The sequence below is a fragment of the Neoarius graeffei genome, chromosome 8, assembly GCF_027579695.1.
Source record: "Neoarius graeffei isolate fNeoGra1 chromosome 8, fNeoGra1.pri, whole genome shotgun sequence".
NCBI classification, from domain to species: domain Eukaryota; kingdom Metazoa; phylum Chordata; class Actinopteri; order Siluriformes; family Ariidae; genus Neoarius; species Neoarius graeffei.
In genome coordinates this window covers 18,273,734-18,291,057 of record NC_083576.1, presented here as the reverse complement: position 1 = coordinate 18,291,057, position 17,324 = coordinate 18,273,734, and positions in this window count along the sequence as shown.

Here is a 17,324-nt window from a genome sequence, read left to right as displayed (position 1 = left end):
AAACTAAGAGAGTTGTGCACGCCTGACTATGTTTTGTATGGAATGTCGCTTGACTCCGCATTTGTATCTCCACCATCATGGCCGACATCCAGGTTTCGATTTTGCTTTGACGTCACTTGCAAGTCAAGGATGATAAGTTCATTATTTTGACTGATTACCTGGTTATTTTGTCTTCATCACTTGTTATTCCAAGACATGGTCTTGTTGTTTTACTGCTGTTTTTACATAATGAGCAGAATTGAAAATTGAAAATATATTCTATATACACAAAATAATGGATGATTTTCATTGTGTTGCCATTGTTTACAGCACTCAGCAGATGTCTCTGTGTCCCGAATACTGTGCACTTCATGCTTCATTAGAACAAGGCTGCAGAAGTTGCATTGTAAAATAAAGGCTGCTTTTATGAGCATCATTGCTTTTACCGGCAGTCGGCTGTCTCCTCTCTGTCCAGCATCCGCAGTGCAGCACCGGCTCTGGCCCTGCCATAATTAATGCATTCTAAGTAAATGATTAATGCAGGCAGCTTTTGGGAGAAGAATGTTCGTTTCTCAAATCAATCACTTTGTATCAACCTCCTATTGCCAATTAATAATTAAACCCACATTATGGCAGCTCTTTGCAGCAATGAGCAGAGCAGTGTTCTGCCTTTCATTATTTTCTGTTCTTCACTGATTTGGGAGCTTGGATGACTGTAAAGGAATCTGTCAATGTGAACAACTGCTTCTGCTGTTAAGAGTGGAGTAGACTGGCAAATTAGCTACATTGTTGAAAACAATTAAACTGCCACGGGTTCTCTTCAGCTGAATTAAAGACAATTACAGACATTTTTTCTTAACAAGAATTTTTCAATTGCTGCCACCAAAAAACAATTTTGCTGCTTCGGGGGGGTAGTTTATGTTTAGCTTGAAATAGAGGAAGATTTAGGGTAGGTTTCCTGATATCATTGTACTTTAGGGCTAAAGAGCGAGTTTAAAGACATTCTTAAGCAATGAATGTTGTCTCTGTACGTGGTTTTCCTGAACTCACTTGTAAGGAGAAGTCTTCAGAGCAATTTTGCGAAGAGTGTCTTTGCAATGTGCATCCTTGCTATTGACATTAATACAGTGGATATAGAAAGTGTACACACCCCATTAAAATGATAGGTTTTTCTGATGTAAAAAATAATGAGACCACAATAAATAATTTCAAAACTTTTCCCACCTTTAATGTGACCTATAACCTGTACAATTCAATTGAAAAACAAACAAATCTGTTAGGGGTCTATGTCTAAATTTAACAATTCTCAAAGCTGGAATTAATATATCAGTCAGTCAGTCTACTTTGTGACATTGTCCATTGTTCAAAGAAATTTAATTGGTTAATTATACCACTTCCATAATGTATTTTAGCTTATTTCGTTTTGGTTGTGAGCACAATTTCCTACTTATTTGAGCTATTTTCACCCTTACTAAAGCTTGTTGCATAAGTTTGCACACCCTTAAACTTAAACTAATACTTAGTTGAAGCACCTTTTGATTTAATTACAGCATTCAGTCTTTTTGGGTAGGAGTCTATCAGCCTGCCACATCTAGACTTGGCAATATTTGCCTACTTTCCCTTGCAAAAGCACTCCAAATCTGTTAGATTGCGAGAGCATCTCTTGTGCACAGCCCTCTTCAGGTCACCGCACAGATTTTCAATTGGATTTAGGTCTGGGCTCTGGCTGGGCCATTTCAAAACTTTTTTGGGGTCACTGTCATGCTGAAAAAAAATTCCTCTTCATCTTCAGCTTTCTAGCAGACACCTGAAGGTTTTGGGCCAAAAATTGACTGGTATTTAGAACTGCTCATAATTCCCTCCACCTTGACTAAAGTCCCTGTTCCAGCTAAAGAAAAACAACCCCAAAACATGATGCTGCCACCACTATGCTTCACTGTGGGTATGGTGTTCTTTTGGTGATGTGCAGTGTTGTTTTTGTGCCAAACATACCTTTTGGAATTGTGGCCAAAAAGTTCAACCTTTGTTTCATTAGACTATAACATGTTTTCCCACAAGCTTTTGGGAGAGTTGATGTAGTTTTTTGCAAAATTTAGCCAGGCCTGGATGTTTTTCTTTGACCCTACCTCATAGTCCAGAGAGATGGAGAATACAGGAGATTGTTATCACATGTAGTGCACAACCAGTACTTGCCAGAAATTCCTGCAGCTCCTTCAGTGTTGTTGTAGGCCTCTTGGCAGCCTCGCTGACCAGTTTTCATCTTGTCTTTTCATCAATTTTGGAGGGACATCCAGTTCTCTGTAATGTCACTGTTGTCCCATATTTTCTCCACTTCTTGATGACTGTCTTCGCTGTGCTCCATGGTATATCTAATGACGTGGAATTTTTTTTTGTACCCTTCTCCTGACTGATACCTTTCAACAATGAGATCCCTTTGATGCTTTGTAAGCTCTCTGTGAACCCTGGCTTTTGCTGGAGGACACAACCGAGTAAATGTCTGAACTTTATTTGGGGTTAATCAGAATCATTTTAATTGATCGCAGACATGAACCCAAACAGACTGAATGCTGTAATTAAATCAAAAGGTGCTTCAACAAAGTATTAGTTTAAGGGTGTGCAAACTTATGCAACCAGCTTATTGTACATTTTAAATTTTTTATGTTTCCCCCGCAAGCAGATTTGTTTGTTTTTCAGTTGAATTGTACAGGTTATAGGTCACATTAAAGGTGGGAAAAGTTTTGAAATTATTTATCGTGGTCTCATTTTTTTTACATCAGAAAAACCTATCATTTTAATGGGGTGTGTACACTTTTTATATCCACTGTAGCTGCTAAAGGCATTCATATTGTAGTTTCTGAAGACATTAGTAGTTGCTAAATGCAGTCAAAGAAGTAATATGGTGTTAATTTTTAACCAAAAAAAAAGAACTATAAAGTGTTAAAATATGTTAATATATTGTATCATTGTTGAGCATAAGATAAATAATGTGGTAATTAATAATTGAAACAATTTTACATTTTTGGACAAGCACCTTTTTTTTTTATTCCAAGCATGTTTTTAATTAAATGAACAAATGTTCAGATGAATGAATGAACAAATAATAAGCTAAATAATAAAGTAAATGGTTTCCCTGTGCTGCTCATTTCACTGTTACCCAATCAAGCAGTCAGGATTATTTCAATTCTTATCAACAGTGCAAAGTTGGCAATGTTCTTCCTGATATATATATATATATATATATATATATATATATATATATATATATATATATGTATGTCAATTCAATCTCCTTCAATACACACAGATCAAAACATAACTCTCTTTTTCTCTCTCACACACACCATGTTAGAGGTGCAGAAATTTGTCTCATTTATGACAATAAATTAGATAATCACTTGACTAATGGAGTTAAATTTGATTAAAATGTGGTGATATCAATGTGACATTACAATATCCATATGTAATTCCGTAACGTCCATTATCCATAACCACTTATCCTGTGCAGGGTCATGGGCAAACTGGAGCCTATCCCAGCTAACTATGGGCAAGAGGTGGGGTATACCGCAGGGCTGACACATAGAGAAAACAACCATTCACACTCACGATCAATTTAGAGCCACCAATTAGCCTAACTTGCATGTCTTTGGACTGTGAGGGAAACCAAAGCACCCAGAGGAAACCCATGCAGACACAGGGAGAACATGCAAACTCCACACAGAAAGGCCCCCATCAGCCACTGGGCTCGAACCCAGAACCTTCTTGCTGTGAGGCGGTAGTGCTAACCATTGCACCACCGTGCCTCCCTGTTCCATAACATATTGAAATATATTCATAATGTTTTGCGTATTGTGACATCCTGAGAGGCTGGGTCTTGGAGGGGCGCTATATTCCACGCAGATGGCTCCAACCACTGGCAGCTATAACTCCATCTGGTGGTGGAGTTAGGAACTTCACTCCTCAGCACACAACATGACAACACACCTGTGGCCAATGAGGGTCTGATGAGGAAGAGGGCTTTGTGAGAGCTCAAAACTCTCAGTGTGAATGTGGAGGGGAGAGGAGAGAGGTTCATGGACTCTCTTTGCTGAGTGGATCCTGCTGGGCAGAGTATTCATTGAAATTCTTATCTGGAATTCTTACCTGAGGGGTTTTGCACTGAAATACTTATCTGGGTTACGAACGCCTGCTACTGGACGGCCACCGGGCTGAAGACTACAGGGATTGTTGACTGGACTCAAAGTAAGGCAGAAGATTCTGTTTATTCTGTGAAAAGGATATTGGACTGAAGGAAACCTGCCTATAATTTTGTTATTCTAAAACCAGAGACATTGTTTGAGTTTGACTTTTGGGAATCCATCTTCGTTTGAACATTGGACTTTGAGATACCTTTTCTGTTTAATCTCCTGGCATAACATTAAAAATCTTGATTTATTCTAACCTTTGCATCCTTGCACTAATTGAAGGATCCCACTGAGAGCCAGTCAACCTCTCGTGATATCACATATGGTGGAGACTGTGGGCACTTCAATCATCAATAATAGTGCAGGTATGAGGAGGACACTGAACATTCGATTCCTCAATTCTCACAGTTAGCCATAGCCCCTCCCCATAACAAGATGGAGGAAATTTTGCAGGCCAGCAAGCCCAAATTCAGCCAAGTGCGGCCCTCCTGGAGGAACAAAGGAAAGCCAACCAACTGAAGGCAGAGGAGTTGCAGCTACAGAAGAGGATGGCTGTTCGGAGTGTTGGCCCAATAAAGGCAAGTAACTTTATCTCCAAAATGGGGGCCACAGATGATGTTAAGGCATACTTGCACACCTTTGAAGCCACGGCCACTAGGGAAGGATGGCCCAAAGCACAGTGGGTTGGACTGTTAGCCCCATTCTTAACGGGAGAATCGTTGAATGCTGTCCGAGACCTACCCCCTGACAAGACTACGAACTATGATGCTCTGAAGACTGAGATCCTCAGCAGACATGGGCTCACCAAGTTCGGTATGGCTCAACGCTTCCACAGCTGGACCTTTCAAGCAGACCAGGCTCCCTGTGCACAGATGCACAAACTTTCCAGAATCGCGAGGAGATGGCTGGAACCTGAAAAATCCACAGCGGCTGCAGTAGTGGAGGCCATGGTTGTGGATCACTACATTTGAGCCCTGCCATATGAGGTGAAGCGCTTCATCAGCCAAAAAGCCCTAACCACAGCTGAACTGACTGTTGAAGCTGTGGAAAAGTACCAGGCCACAACAGAAATGCTCCGTGCTTCCAGGAAGGACCCCAGGACTGTGGCCCCGCTGCCTACAGGGGGAGGCCACCCCAAAAACCCCAAGGGGTCCAAGCCTAGCCACAGCAGGACCTGACTATGCTCCAGGGGGAGCCAGAAGCCAGCCAGGTCCAGTTAGAATTCCCCGTGATGGTGACACCTGACAATGCTTCCGGTGTGGGGGCATGGGACACATGTCTTGGCAGTGTGGCAAACCGGTGGCCAACCCTATGCCCACGGCAGGGTCCTCCAGCTCACCATTTGCCCAGCTGTTTGCATCACTCATCGGGGCTGCTGACGGGCCCCCAGATTGACCCCCCCCACCTGCCCAGTGACAGTGAATTGCCGTGATGTCGAAGCATTGTTAGATTCGGGTAGTCAGGTCACCTTGGTGCATAAAGACCTGGTGGATCCATTGTGTCTGACCACTGACAAAGTTCTCCCAGTTTCCTGCATCCATGGAGACACCAAAGAGTACCCCACCACTGAACTAAAAGTGACCACCACCAGGGGGACTATACACACGAGGGTGGGAGTGGTTGATTCCCTCCCTTTTCCTGTTCTGATTGGGCAAGATTGCCCAGCCTTCCACCTGCTGTGGAGAGAGACCCAGCAGAGGCCAGCCTGGGTACCCCACAGTCAGAGGGGTAAGACTTGTCCTGCAAACATACAAGTGCAACCCGCACAACCACTTATCCCCACGTTTGCCCTTGCAGGCATGACAGGCACCCAGGCTGACAAAGAGACTGGCCCGGACACTGGAGAAGAGAATGTGGCCCCGGAAAGCTCTCTGAGCTCCAACGAGGAAGACGCCCCAGGCATCAAGGAGCTTCCCCCTCTCACAGGCCAGTATGGTACTGCCCAGTTGCAGGATCCCATGCTTGCAAATGTCTTAAGAAATGTGCAGGTGCTAGAGGGTGTACTGTTAGGGGGTAGAGCAAGCCCTACATACCCCCATTTCACAATTATACATGGCCTAGTGTATCAGGTGGTGAAGAAAAATGACGAAGTGCATGAACAGCTCCTGGTACCACAGCCCCACCGGGTGACTGTGCTCAATCTGGCACACACACATCCACTGGGGGCCCACCTAGGTGTAGAGAAGACAAAAGAGAGGATCTTACAGCGTTTCTTCTGGCCTGGAGTGCACAAGGAAACAGAGAATTACTGTTGTAGTTGCCCAGAATGCCAGAAGGTGGCGCCTAAGCCCCCATACCGTAACCCGCTCATCCCCTTACCAATTATTGAAACTCCTTTTGAGAGGATTGGACTGGATATAGTTGGTCCTTTGCCAAAAAGCTCCAGGGGGCATCAGTACATCCTGGTCATCCTGGACTATGCGACCTGGTACCCTGAGGCCATCCCCTTGAGGAAGGCGACCTCCAAACAAATAGCCAAGGAGCTGTTCCTCCTCTCCACCAGTCTAGGAATTTCAAAGGAGATATTGATGGATCAAGGCAGCCCGTTCATGTCCAGGGTGATGAAAGAACTGTGTGCCCTATTGAAGATTAAACAGTTGCAGACATCTGTCTACCACCCCCAGACAGATGGATTGGTCGAACATTTTAAAAGGACTCTGAAGTCAAGGCTGAGGAAGGCGGTTGAAGAGGATGGGCAGAACTGGGACCAGCTGCTGCCATACCTGCTGTTTGCAGTGAGAGAGGTACCCCAATCTTCTAATGGCTTTTCACCTTTTGAACTTTTGCTTTCTTACAGACCCAAAGGGCTGCTGGACATTGCCAAGGAGGCTTGGGAGGAGCAACCCTGCAGACAGCGGACCCTGATCGAGCATGTCGGGGCCATGAAGGAGAGAATGAAGGCCGTCTACCCGATAGTGCATGAACACATGGAGACTGCTCAATGGCAACAGCAGGCCTCCTACAACTGACCTGCCCAGCCGAGAGAGTTTAAGCCGGGGGACAGAGTGCTGGTGCTGACCGTGGAATGTAAGTTCCTGGCAAGGACCGTATGAGGTCATCGAGCGGGTAGGAGAGGTGAATTATAAGGTGAGACAGCCTGATAAAAGAAAACCTGAGCAGATGTATCACATTAACCTCTTGAAAAAATGGCACGCCAGGGAGGCATTGTTCAGCTGTTTGCCTCTGACAGAGTCCAAAGAACCCGCCAGAGAGGAGGTTCAGGTGGGGCCAGGCCTATCCCCACATCAGCAGCAGATGACCCTAGAGCTGGTGGACCGCAACCGAGACGTCTTCTCCTCACTTCCCGGGCACACAGAGGTGGTCCAACACGAGATCCGCACCATCCCTGGCCAAACGGTGACCCAGCATCCCTATCGTGTGCCGGAGGCTCGCAAGGCGGCTATCCAGGAGGAGGTGAGAAACATGCTAGAGCTGGGAGTCATCAAAGAGTCAAAAAGTGCCTGGGCAAGCCCCATCATCCTGGTTCCCAAACCAGATGGGTCGGTGAGATTCTGCAATGATTATCGCAAATTGAATGAGGTGTCAGAGTTTGATTCATACCCTATGCCCTGTGTCGATGACTTAGTCGACTCCTTAGGACATGCCCAGTTCCTCACCACTCTGGACCTTACCAAAGGCTACTGGCAGGTGCCCCTGACCCCGGCGTCAAAGGAGAAGATGGCCTTTGCCACACCAGAAGGTCTCTACCAATACACATGGCTTCCATTTGGTCTGCATGGAGCACCGGCCACGTTCCAGTGCTTAATGGATCGGGTCCTTGCTCCCCACAAGAGGTATGCAGCTGCATTTTTAGATGATGTTGTCATTCAAAGTCCGGATTGGGACAGTCATTTACCCCGTGTACAAGCTGTGCTTAATTCCCTCAGAGATGCAGGTCTGATGGCAAACCCGAAAAAATGCAGGCTGCCCTTCAGCAAAACCAATTACCTGGGGTACACCATTGGCCGGGGACTGGTCAAGCCCCAGGAAGCGAAGCTGCGGGCCATACAGGACTGGCCACAACCCCTCACAAAGAAGCAGGTGAGGTCATTTTTGGGCCTGGCCGGCTACTACCGGTGTTTTATTGCCAATTTTGCCTCCATTGCTGCACCCCTGACAGATCTGACAACCAAGCGGCACTCAAGAATGGTGAAGTGGAATCCTGCGGTGGAGGCAGCCTTCATCAACCTGAAGCAGGCCCTCTGTTCCAGTCCGGTTCTGGTGGCACCAGACTTCAAGAGGGAGTTTGTGGTTCAGACAGATGCTTCAGAAGTGGGGCTGGGGGCTGTACTCGCTCAAGTGCATGAAGGTGAGGAACATCCCATCCTATACCTAAGCAGAAAACTACTCCCAAGAGAGAAGAATTATTCAATGGTGGAAAAGGAGTGTCTCGCCATTACCTGGGCCCGGAATCCCTACGATATTACCTCCTGGGCCGGCGTTTCACAGTGATCTCTGCCCACGCCCCTCTGCAGTGGATGGCCAAGAACAAGGAGACAAACAGTAGGGTTACCAGATGGTTTTTAAGCTTGCAAGCATTTAACTTCTCTGTTGTCCACAGGGCTGGCAGGCGCCATGGCAATGTGGATGCCCTGTCCTGGCAAGATGCCCTCTTCATGACCTTCAGCCTGACGAGGATGTCCGTCCTGAGGGGGGGGGGGGATGTGTGACATCCTGAGAGGCTGCGTCTTGGAGGGGCGCTATATTCCACGCAGATGGCTCCAACCACTGGCAGCTATAACTCCATCTGGTGGTGGAGTTAGGAACTTCACCCCTCAGCACACAACACGGCAACACACCTGTGGCCAATGAGAGTCTGATGAGGAAGAGGGCTTTGTGAGAGCTCAAAACTCTGTGTGAATATGGAGGGGAGAGGAGAGAGGTTCATGGACTCTCTTTGCTGAGTGGATCCTGCTGGGCAGAGTATTCATTGAAATTCTTATCTAGAATTCTTACCTGAGGGGTTTTGCACTGAAATACTTACCTGGGTTATGAACGCCTGCTACTGGATGGCCACCGGGCTGAAGACTACAGGGATTGTTGACTGGACTCAAAGTAAGGCAGAAGATTCTGTTTATTCTGTGAAAAGGATATTGGACTGAAGGAAACCTGCCTATAATTTTGTTATTCTAAAGCCAGAGACATTGTTTGAGTTTGACTTTTGGGAATCCATCTTCGTTTGAACATTGGACTTTGAGATACCTTTTCTGTTTAATCTCCTGGCATAACATTAAAAATCTTGATTTATTCTAACCTTTGTGTCCTTGCACTAATTGAAGGGTCCCGCTGAGAGCCAGTCAACCTCTCGTGATATCACAGTATATTAATTAATAATGAACTCAATGTCCTTGCAATGTAAAAGAAAAATAATTGAACACCAGCAGCAGATTCAACACCAGTTTTCACCCATTGACTGTGAGAGTCCCTCGTAGGCGCATGCGCGTTCTGTATATTCAGCTGTAAGCGAGATGCTCTTTGCTGTGAATGAGTGATCTAGGTCCACTGTAAGTTCAGAGTAAACTAAAGGACTTCTTTGGCTATGATGTTGTTTGGGAAAACCACATTACCTTAACGACAGATCTTAAGAGGTAGTTAAAGACGCTCTTAGGCTACGTTTACATTACGTCAAATCAGCGGATCATCAGATTAACGTTCTTAAAACGATTCGCATTTACACTAAAACCGTTAGCCGTGCACACAGCAACGCCGATACGCGGATACGCTCGGCTCCGCAGGCATCCTGCGCTCCAAATCACTCTGCCCTGAACAGCGAGTGCCCTCTGGAGGGTCCGCACTCCGGCCCTGCGCAGCTCACAGAGCACGCGAGTGAAGTGCACAAGCCACGATTCGGGACTGAGCCGCTGTGTGTGTGATCCCAGCGCATATCACTTACTACTTGCAAGTGGAAGGATGGCAAGCGTAAAGACAATCATAACTACACAATGGGCAGTATTTGCATCAGTATTTGCAGTATTTTCATACTTTTATACTCTTTAATGAAAGGTGATACAAGGCGGAAGTCCGCACCGTTTTTCAGCAGTCGCGTCACATGACCAACGCCAGCGAATCAGGAAGGTGGATGTCACAGTGACGTTGTCCAATGAGACGCCAGCTAGAGCTCAGCACAGCATATCCGCGTATTTTGAATGTTTACACAGCACCGGAGCTGACACGATCTGGATTGAATACGTGGACGCTGGCGGATTCCCGTTTCCAGGCGTTTCCAGGCAGTTTAATGTAAATGGACAGTGCATCCGCGAAGAAAATGAGATAGATACGGTCTAGTGTAAACGTAGCCTTAGTCTTAAGAGGCTTTTGGGAAATTGGTGCATAAAATATGCTCTATCCATGTCCTTGTGGAACATTTATTCCAGATTTGTGGCTCCAGTACCTGTCAATTTAATGAAATGGACTATACCTGAATTTTTAATGTTGTTTGAGTCTCTTTTTCTCTTGACATGGGTTTTGTGTAATCCACTGTTTCACTAAAATAGTGGATATGTGTGATTTATTTCCCATCTGACAGAATTCAATAATAACTCATTTTATCCTTGAAGACCACTCAGTACATGTATTGACATCTACAGCACAGCCTCACATCAAAGCTCTGGGTGTAGTTTCACTACATAAGTGGTTTTCAAACTTTTTGCAGCCAAGGACTGCTTTAACTGTAAAAGAAATAGACCCCTTCTGGAAATGACCAGAATCCTATTCAGAACTATTCAAATCATTTCCATGGGTGGAATGTAATGAACTACACGTACTCTCATTTTCACAGAGCAAAGCTCCATGGTTAAGAGAATGTGATAACTTATGACAGTCAGTCAAACATGCTTATAACTATCAGTCGGCAGATCAGGTGAAAATTCAAATTCAATCCAAATTGCTTGAAACTGCTCTCATTGAATTCAGAATTGAATGCAGAACAACATACTTTTTTTATAGATTGAAAATATATTCATCCATTCTTGAGATATTACAAATCAAAGATTGAAAAAACGGCTTATTTTTTTAGAAAACTGCCATAATATTATGTATTAGGATAACATGGGCCTCATTAATGAATGAGGTCAAATGTTTTTTTCTTAATAACTTTTTTTAATTATTTTTCAAGATATTTATATGGAAATTGGCAGGCACATAGATGGTTGTATACTGAATGCAAAGTTTGAAAAAAATAGTGAAAACCAATCATGCAAATTGGTATTTAATTAGTATTGATTATGTTAATTAGGTAAAGGGCAGCACGGTGGTGTAGTGGTTAGCGCTGTCGCCTCACAGCAAGAAGGTCCAGGTTCGAGCCCCGTGGCCGGCGAGGGCCTTTCTGTGTGGAGTTTGCATGTTCTCCCTGCGTCCGCGTGGGTTTCCTCCGGGTGCTCCGGTTTCCCCCACAGTCCAAAGACATGCAGGTTAGGTTAACTGGTGACTCTAAATTGACCATAGGTGTGAGTGTGAATGGTTGTCTGTGTCTATGTGTCAGCCCTGTGATGACCTGGCGACTTGTCCAGGGTGTACCCCGCCTTTCACCCATAGTCAGCTGGGATAGGCTCCAGCTTGCCTGCAACCCTGTAGAAGGATAAAGCGGCTACAGATGATATGAGATGAGATGAGAGATGTTAATTAGGTAAACTGTTAACTGGGTACACTGTCTTCTTCAAAGTTTCACCAAATGTGCAATATTTGTGCAATATAAAGCTGATCTTAACTCTCATTTATACATCATAAAGAAGGAGAAATCAATGTTAATTTGAAAATATGCATAAATCAGCATTGAATATCATTAACATCTACCATTCTCTATCAAAATTTAAAAAAAGTAATAAAATATTGTTTCTAATACCCTCTTTGTACTCTGTAGGCCTTTGTATTTCTAAGTAGGGCCTACTAGTGTTTATATGAAAGAATATAAATGATTATTTCAATTTATATTCACAGCTTTCAAGGCTAACCTCGAAAAAAAAAAAACAGTGTGAGCCACATCCGATAAACAATTCCAATTAATTGAACTGAAATTGACACTCGTGTTTCTGGCTTCCAGTTTTTTTGTTTTGTTTTTTTAATATCATTCCGACCACTAAAATATTAATATTTTTCATCAAAACAACTACAGTTATATTCTAAAATAGTTATTTATTTACATGAATCAGTTTGATTTGAAAAAAAAAAGTAGGTAAAGCTATGAAAACTCACTTCAAAGTCTCCCGTGAAGCATAACATCAAAATTACCTCATGGAAAATTTTGCTGAACACTTCACCTGAAACAGTGAGAGCTAGAGAACATCCCTATAAAAGTAATGTGATTGATATTTATGAGTAATCCAATCAGAAACCAATCAGAAGAGAGAGAGCCTGACCACTTTCCCATGACTCAAAAAGCACCAGCAGTTTCCTGATGTCACGCGAGCAGAGAGTGTACTCTGTTGTACCAACTTCAACCTGCTTTTACTCCCAAAGTACTGAACAGATCTTAATGAGATAAATTTCCTTTTAATGATAGTATTCATGATAGAAAATATTCAAGAGTTAAACAATGACAGAATTGGGAACTCAGATGAGCTTTTGCATGGACAATTTTCACAGCACGGCCAGCGAGCATCTGATCTGCCTAATACCAGAACTCAAAAATATTACTTGGATATACATATTTGTGTGATTTGTCATGTTCAAGACTGTCACAAAACTCAGAGGCCTTGAGTACAATTCCCAGTGATCCACAGAAAAGGAAAAGAAGAATGTCTCAGATAGGATGAGTTCTCGTTGGGATAGCTGTTAAGACCAATTGGGTTTCAGAATTGTCCCTGTTGAGAAAGCCGGAGTAATAAAAGCTATTCCATTTGAGAAAGCAGCAACAAGAGGTGAATGCAAGCATGCTGTTGTTCACCATTACCTGCTTAAACTACCCTCTTTTTATTTTATCCGCAAAATATATGAAGAGTTATGAAGCTCTCTGTAACATGACACACTGAGGCAGTGAGGCAGAACAAAAGGAAGTGACTTTGCAGTTGCTCGACTGACATTGTCGCTCTGGCTGTTCTTGTCGCTTCGTCATCAGTAAACCACATCGTCTTGCCTCTTCTTTACAAACGACATGAAACAGTGTTTAGCACAATATAAAGCCTCCCACATCACTTGTTTGTCACTGGCCTCCCCGGGGACCAAGATTCCATAGCAAACACACTCCTACACTTTCCTTCTAGGCATATGATGTTGTCAGAAAATACTTGTCATTTTTATATGGCATGTATAAATTTCATATTTTGTTCTATCCAGTCATCCTCTTGTGGGCTTTCAGACCACAGCAAAGAAACAAGCAACAATTGATATGAATCAAAAGAGCAAAGAAATTAAGAAATGAGAAGACAAGCAGGGAGGGATGAACTCAGCTTGCAGGACTTCAGATATGACAGCTCAGTGAGGTAAGGTGCTCACTGTTGTCACCCTGTTGCATAAATCAACCCTCCTTTTGCATTCCAATCACTGCGGTCTACGCTCATTGCCTCTGCCTGTATGCAAAACCTGCTGGCTATTTGGTTTTGCCCTCTGGACAGAAGGAGGTTAGCTGTCACTCGAGATTAAGAGACTTATTTACCATTTTAACATTGCTTGACCCCCTTTCACCCTTTCACACTGGACATCGTTATACACTCTCGTGTTATTCACCTTGGATATACTGACAAAATCAGAGCTGGGGAGAAGTGATAGGAATGATATAATATGGAAGAAAAATCACAAAAAAAGTTATCAAATATGGTCAAAGCTCTTATTTGAAACACTGTGGAAGATGAGGCTGTGTCAACATTTTTTAAAAAATTAATTAAATTAATCAAATTAATTTTTTTATTTAATTTTTTGATCATTCATAAAATCAATCCCGATATTTTTGACAAATATCAGTTTAGCCATATTTACATGAATCATATCTCAGAAATACAATGTATTAGGTCATACTATATCAGCAATTATTCTATCCACATTCACTGGATATGAGCAGTCGTATGCTCTGCTTGGCTACTCTACTACTCGGCTATTAGCTCATATACCATGAGTAGAGGGAAAAAAAATGGCAGAGCATGTTGCTGAACCAACTGAGGATGAAATAAAATCTTTACTTGAAAACAAAACCCCAAAAATGCAAAAAAAAAAAGGAACAAAATATGAAATGAAAGTATTTGATGATAAGAATGTATCTTTTATTTTTGGAGAATTATTACCATCACATTTTTCACAAATTTTTACTGTCATTTCGCCAGTTTATTTACATTCTCAGATGAAATTATGTTGTCGGACGTTTTGTATAAAGTTTTTATTTATGGAATTTGCAAAAAATAAAAATAAAAATGCTCTGTTCTCAAAATCCATTGAATGTGGAGAGAATAAAACAATTATTCCACTCAATCTTGTCATACATGGCTTACAGCCCATGTATGACTTTAATTTCATGGAATAACTGTTTAATATTCAAAGTAATTATAATTTGCTTAAGATAACACAGTAAGTGTAGCCCAGCACGTTTCTGAGAAAATGTGTATGATGATGAATCTGATCTTATAAAAACATGCAGGTTTTCTGTGGTATGAAAGAAAAGCATTTGCCCCATCATATGTAGATCACAAGTTTGATGATGCCTCAACCATCCGTGGCCAGGAGCAAAAGATCATGAGGGCAAAATTGGCCATGCTTTCAGGGAGGGAGGGAATGAGTGGTGGCTTACTCTCTCTCATCCATATCAATCACATCAACACTAGCCAATCTTGGGTTTCTGTGAGCTCATGTATGCAGAAGGGGGTAGATGGCACTATCCTCTGAGTGTATTATGCTGCCCCCTGACATTGCATGAGTCGCAGTTTGAAAAGATGCAATCGCCTGGCTTGACATGTCTCAAAAGAAGTACGTGATAATCTTCATCTTTCTTGTTTGGTACCTGTTGTGTGACAAGAGAGAGCTGTCTGATGGGCGGGAATTGGCCATGACAAAATTATGGAGAAAATCAGGGAAAAGAAAAAAAATCTGATGTCATTCTGCCAGAGGAATGGATCCAACCCTGTCTGTACTTCTGTTTATAATTGGACAAGTCCATTAAAAGGTAATTTTTTAACCTAAACATGGTACTATATGGTACTGATATCTGGTGCCAGAAAACTTGGAAATGAAACGATCAGTTCAGTGTCTGGGTTATATACAACCCACTTCGCCCTTTTCATATTGAAGAAAATGGCTGGAGTCATTAGCTGGACTAAATCCCAGCCTAATGATATAGTAGGTTATTATTGTAATTGAGAAACTGGCATTGAACCGGCAGCAACTCAGGCTCCATCTTTGTCTCTTCTCCTTTCTGGGTTTCACATGAAAATCCTGAATGCATTTTAAAACTTTACCTCACACCCTGCAGCTCCACCTGCTTCTCCTTCTGTCTCTTCCATGGTTTCATCAAGGTTCTCCTGAAAAAATACATATATGTACTGTAGAAGATATTTTAAACAAAGTAATACTGGACTTGGGAGGTGATCAGGTATATTAATTTTGAGTTCCTCTGTATGTGCAAAATGGTTGATCAAAGGTACAAACTTTCACACATTCATCACTAATCCATTCAAGACCTCACCTCACTCCCTCTGCCACTTGTTACCCTGCCACTCCTTCCTGACCTAACTCTTCCCTGTTTGTACCACCATTGTCCTTGAAAGATGATCCATTATATTTTAAATATTTTATACTAGGCTTGGGAAGTGATCGGTTCTGATGTTGTCTTCTTGTCATTGTATGTGAAATCTGTTTGTGGCAGCGGGGGCATGGTCAAGCGCCGGTCTGTGACAGGAGGGCGGAGCCAGGGAAGGTGAGTGGCAGAATCGCTACACCTGACGGTGATTAACCTGTGTTTTGTGTGTTTTCCCAGTAACCGCTCCCTATTTAAGGAGGCAGAGGGAGAGCAGACGGAGCGCAACCCGGGAGGAGATTACAGAGTGTGTGTGTTTGTGTGTTACGCCGCATACGAGAAACGGGCGATTGGAACTGAAAAGTTGTGTAATAAAAGCCCTTTCTGTATCTCAAGCATTGTCCTGCCGCCCTCTGTGCTCCACCCACACTCCGTAAGCGCTACAGTGGTGCCAAAACCCAGGAAAAGGTGGAGCACCAACCTTGCAGCCCCATGGAATCCTCCCCGTTCGCGGACTTGGTCCACGCCCTCGCCATGGCTCAGCAGAGCCAGCACCAGGCACTCGTCACGCTCCGAAAGGAGCAGGAGCGCCGCTTCGAAGCCCTGGTGCTGGCCCAGCAGGAAGATCGTGAGGCATTCCGGCATCTCCTCGCGTCGGCGGGGTCCACCAGCACCCCAGCCGCGGGCCCGTCTCCCCTCACCATGACCAAGATGGGCCCGCACGATGACCCCGAGGTGTTTATCACCTTGTTCGAGCAGGTCGCCGAAGCCTCGGGGTGGCCGATGGAGCAGCGTGCGGCGCGCCTCCTCCCCCTCCTGACGGGAGAGGCGCAGCTGGCCGCACTACAGCTCCCCGCCGACCGCCGGCTGGCCTACGCGGACCTTCGCCGGGCCATCCTCCAGCACGTGGGGCGCACGCCCGACCATCAGTGCCAGTGCTTCCGCGCACTGCAGATGGAGGAAGTCGGCTGGCCATTTGCATTCGGCCAGCAGCTCCGGGATGCCTGCTGGCGGTGGCTGAGGGCCGACGATCGCGACGCCGAGGGAATCATCGATCAGGTGGTGCTGGAGCAATTCATCGCCCGCTTACCAGCCGGAACCGCGGAGTGGGTCCAGTGCCACCGCCCGGCGTCGCTGGATCAGGCCGTAGGACTGGCGGAGGATCATTTGGCGGCTGTTCCGGCGGCAGGATGGCTGACGACGTCGTCTCTTCTCTCCTCTTCTCTCTCTCTTCCTCCCCCCCTTCTGTGTCCCGTCCTCGCCCCATTCCCCCACCACAGAGGCGGGGGCCGGCTCCACCCCAGCCGGCCCGCCGCACCCGTGGTGCCCTCCCATTTCTCCCTTCTGTGTCTGTCTCTCCCCCCCCTCAGGTGAGTGAGCCCCAGAACACAGCTGCAGAGGGAAGGCCCGGGCCGGTTTGCTGGCGCAGTGGGGAACCGGGCCACCTGCAGCAACAGTGCGCAGCAATGGAGGTGGGGGCGGTGGTGCGGATCCCCGACGAGCCAGAGGCT